Genomic DNA, 5,202 nt, shown 5'->3' with positions numbered 1-5,202 from the left:
ATCGGTTCGGGTGAGGATCTTGGGAGATGATAGGGGCTCGTCAGGTCGTGGACTACCAGTCAGAGGTGTACGAGGTCCCGAGTACTTCGTGTGGAAAAAGGGGGGGTGCCACCTGCAAAGACACTCCGACGCCCTTGTCAGTAAATGTGCAGGCGGAAAGGGTGATGTGATATGTGACGTACCTCGGGAGAAGAGCCAATCTTCCCCTTATATATTGTCAGAGGTGGGCCCTGTGAAGGCAGGCCCACTATTCCCGAGACGTTTCCTTCATAGCCATGGGTGAGCTGTCACGGACGCGTGTCTGGGTCGGCGATGGAGCGCCCTACCCCCGACCGTCCGGGTCGGGTGGAGCTCGGGTCGGTCCAAACCAGCAGAGGGTTTGGGCCAGGCCGTAACAGTGCTCCCACGCGCCAGTGGTAGTCGTGAGGACTATTGGCGGCGCGTTTTTCTTTCTCTACACGTTGTCGCCAGATCGGCCGCCCGTGGGGGGACGTGCCCTCCTGCGCGCGTGTCTTTTGGTTACTGAGGTAACCGTTCATCGCTTCGTTCTCCGTGCTGAGCATTGAATGCTCATAATGGGTTGGAAAACTCCATGCGCAAAGACTATTTTGCCCCCAGTCTTTCGCGCTTCCTGGGAGGCAGTTTTAAATAGTTAGCCTCCCCCTTTTTTCTCTTTTTACGCTTTCATCTCTTTCATTCCTTTGCTGTCTCCTTCCTCTTCCTTTGGGAATTTCAGCATGTTGTTGCAGTTTTCTTTGAGCATCTTCCTCTCATTCCTCCAGCTTCAACAAATTCAGGTAATCCTCTAGCTCCTCTCTTTTCTGCTCTGTTTATTGTGTGTTTGTTGTATTTGCTTAGAATTTGTTGTTATGTGGCCTTTCGATGCTAGGTAGATATGTTAGGGGAGGGGTACCATTCCAGGGTAGGTTTTTAGATGACTTGCGGAATAGATGTAGCTTTGGCCATGCTTGATCTTAACTGTTGAGTGGGGTAAACATGGTTTTTGGGTTTTATCCGGGCTCCCGACCTCATAGACTAATGGAGTGGTACTCCCACTGTAGGTATGCCTCGCGTCATCTCCCGGACTTCTACCTCGGGTGCAAACTACGACCCCTACGCCTGGGTGACCTCAGACATAAAGGACTCGCCTAACCAGATGGATCTGAAAGAGCTGACGGAATTCCGGCAAGCCGGGTACTTATGTGGGGGGACAAACGAGGAGACCAACTATGAGACCTTCGTTCCTGCCCCCAACGAGCGGTTGTACGAGATCAACCTCCGTTCTCCCCGGGTCGCCGACTGGATCTGGTTTTACAAGGCCATGTTCACCCAGGTCGGCATTCGCCTACCCTTCTCTGACTTTCAGATGTCGCTCCTCAATCGGATATCCGTGTCGCCGTCGCAGCTCCATCCGAACAGCTGGGCTTCTATCCGCTGTTTCGAGATGGTCTGTGAGTATCTCGAGCTGCTGGCGTCAGTAGATGTCTTCCTCTTTTTCTTCAACCTCACCAACCCCTCCAAACAAAGGAAGGCGAGAAAAGGGTTCCTTTCTTTCCGGTCTACCCAAGGTCGAAGGATATTTGATCTGTTCGAGGACTCTTACCATGGGTTCAAAGACAAATTCTTTAAAGTTCGCCCCGCTAAAGGTCGCCATCCCTTTTGGTTATCGTTAGAGGGGGAGCGCCTCATCCCAACTTATTGGAGTTTTGGGGCGGGGTCTAATTCTTTTATTAAGGTTACGTACAAAGGGATGTCCCCTGTAAATAAGAAAATAGCTGATGTGTTGTTTGCTCTCTTCGGGAAGAACCCCGTGAACCCCCATCTCCTCATGGGTGAACGGGAGGCTGCCAGGAGCTATATCCGTGAGTCGTTTTGTTTTGTGCTTGTACTGTTTATCATTGCTTGTTTTACTTGATCTAGCGACTGATGTGTTTGTCTGTTTGCTGTAGTGGAGATGTCTGCCTCAGTAACGGGGCTTGAAAATTTGATGAAGACCTTCTTCGAGGATAGTGATGAAGAGAAGGCCGAAGAGAAAGATGCCGGGAAGTCGGAGGGGCCTTCCGGGGAGAAGGAGGATCAGGCTATGCTCTCTCCCCAAGATACCGGTACGTCGGATAAAAACCCAGAAGGGGCGCAGGCTTCCCCCTTCCCGAGGTGGTCGTTGGCGGGCATTCGTCCTCTACCCATCAGGAAGATGATGATGTGGAACTCATCCACACCTCTAAGAGGCGGAGGGCGTCTGCGAGCCTGGAAGGGACTCTCACCATTATGGAAAGAAATTTTGATGCTACAAAGTTTATTGACTCGCAGTTGATCCCTGGGACGGAGGAGCATTTTCATGGAACCGACCTGGATGGACAGGCGAGATGGATGTACCGGACTTTGCTCTGGGGGGCCGTGATAGCTCGAAAGGCTGAGTTCGAGTTGTCGGGAATACAGGCTCTCCGGAGGAAGCTCGAATCCTCTGGCAAGGCAAACAATGATTTCAAGGTACAAGTCGAGCTGCTCCAGAGCCAGTTGTCCGAGATGGGGGAGAAGCTCAAGGCTTCTGAGGAAAAAACGACATCTGCCGAGGAGAAATTGAAGGCTTCCAACGAGACGTTGGCCCGTTTAGCCGAGCGGGAGATGACCCTGGAGAGCCAGCTGAATGCCGTTCAAAGTCGGGTGGCGGTCTTGGAGCAGGAGCGTGACCAGACCGTTTCGTCGGTTAAAGCCGCTAAAGCCGAGGTCGAGGAGCTCAGGAAGAAGCTGAAAGCAACTAAAGAGTAAGGGAAGAACGCGATCTCCATGACTGAGGACGCCCTGAAGGCCCAGGTGAAGATCGTGGCTCCTGATTTCGACACATCGGCTATTGGTGTCTTCAAGATGATCCAGGACGGCAAGATTGTCGATATGCCTAGAAAGTGATTTCTTGTAACTTTGGGTTGTTGTGGGTTTGTTGAACATTTCGTTGTGAACTTGTTACTTTATGTTTAGTTGGTCGCTTGGTCGTCTTGTCGTTATTGTTGTTTATCTTGTTTGGCGTTTTATTTTTGTTACCGCCTTTTGGGGCGGGCTTATTGCTTGTGCCCGTTTTGCCGTTTGCGTTGGTAACCCGATTAGAACCGTTGTGGTTTTATTTACAAAGCCGCTTGATATGGCCATGGTTCTGTTGGCTTCCCGAGGTGATCAGTCCCGGGTTGCCGTTTACGAGTGCGATTTCGTGAGGTACGCATTGGAGGATAAAAGATGGAAGAATTTGGACAAGTAAGAATTAGTCGTTAGCTATACAAGTTTATGAACACAATAGGTATTTGATAAAAGTAAATAATTGGGAATTAACATTTGACCAAGGCAAAACTCTACCCAGCTTTTCAGGCTGCTTGGTTGGTAAGCCGAAGCTACGAGTAGAATCTCCTCAGGTTACCTGCGTTCCAAGTTCTCGGGATCTCCCTACCATCGAGTCTTTCCAGCTTGTAGGCACCTTTGCCGAGCACTTCTTTGATTCTGTAGGGGCCTTCCCAATTTGCCGCGAGTTTTCCTTCTCCTAGAGTCGGTAAACCGATGTCGTTGCGTCGTAGGACGAGGTCTCTTTTCTCAAAATCCCTCCTGAGGACTTTAGTGTTGTAGCGTAGAGCTATTCTTTGTTTTAATGCCGTTTCTGACAAGTAGGCCATCTCTCTGGTCTCTTCCACCAGGTCCTTTTCCACCGCCTCGTCTACACCTGCAAGTAGTAGCCATGGGCTCAGTTCACCGATTTCAACGGGTATCGCTGCGTCGACCCCGTATGTTAGGCGAAAAGGGGTTTCCCCCGTAGAGCTTTGTTCAGTTGTTCGGTAGGACCAGAGGACCGACGCGAGTTCGTCGGCCCAAGCGCCTTTTTGTTGTCTAAGCGCTTCTTGAGGCCGAGTAGGATGACTTTGTTTGCGGCCTCCACTTGCCCGTTTGTCTGGGGATGTTCCACCGAGGAGAATTTCTATTTTATCCCTAGGCCGGTGAGAAACTCCGTGAACTTCTTGTCAGTGAATTGCGTCCCATTATCCGATATGACGACCTCCGGGATACTGAAACGGGTTATCACCTGTCTCCACATGAACTTCCTGCAATTGGAGGAAGATATGCTGGCTAATGGCTCAGCCTCTATCCATTTGGTGTAGTAGTCAATGGCGACTATGAGATATTTGACTTGTCCTGGGCCAACCGGGAAAGGTCCTAAAAGGTCAACTCCCCATTGAGCGAAAGGTCGCGTAGACGTCAGCAGGCTCAGCTCGGAGGCCGGCGCCTTGTGGAAGTTGGCGTTTTGTTGACACTTTACGCACTTTCTGACAAACTCCCTGGAGTCTTTCATCATTGATGGCCAGTAATATCCGGCTCGGATGAGCTTCCTCGCCAGGGCCTTGCCCCCGATGTGGTGGCCGCAGCATCCCTCGTGGACTTCTCTAACTACATAGTCCGTCTGGTCGGGATGTAAGCACTTCAACAGGGGTTGGCTAAGCCCCCTTCTGAACAGTTGCCCTTGTATGATTGCGTATCTGGCTGCCTCCCTTCTCAACGCTTTGGCTGCCTTCTCATCGTCAGGTAACTTGCCAAGTTCCAGGAAGTTCGTGATGGGGTCCATCCAGGAAGGGCTTGACTCCGTCAAATGGAGGGCGACGGTTGGTTCCTTCACCATGCCCTGGATGAGAGACCGGTTACCTACTCCCGGCTTCGTGCTTGCAAGTTTGGACAGGAGGTCTGCCCGTGTGTTCCTTTCTCTCGGAACGTGTCGGACTGTGATCTCTTGGAATTCTCTTGCAAATTCTTTTACCTTTTCCAAATATTTTTGTAGAAGGGGATCCCTGGCTTGATAGCTTCCGTTTACCTGGGAGGTGACGAATTGTGAGTCGCTGCACACCTCCAGCCTTGTTGCCCCGACCTCCCGAGCTAACGTTAGTCCACCTAAGAGGGCTTCGTATTCCGCTTGATTGTTCGACACAGGGAACTCGAACTTGGTTGCTTGTTCGTAAATGACTCCCGTCGGGCTTTCTAAGATGACCCCGGCTCCCCCGGACGTTTGGTTGGAGGCCCTGTCTACATGGAGCCTCCACCGTGTGCCCATTTCCTCGGGGGGATCACCAGTCACCTCTACCAAGAAATCTGCCATTGCCTGTGCCTTAATTGCATGCCGGGGCTCATACTGCAAGTCATATTGGGAGAGCTCGATGGCCCAGGTCATCATCCTGC

Source organism: Arachis ipaensis, chromosome B08, assembly GCF_000816755.2.
Source record: "Arachis ipaensis cultivar K30076 chromosome B08, Araip1.1, whole genome shotgun sequence".
NCBI classification, from domain to species: Eukaryota; Viridiplantae; Streptophyta; class Magnoliopsida; order Fabales; family Fabaceae; genus Arachis; species Arachis ipaensis.
Note: the sequence above shows the minus strand (reverse complement) of the source record.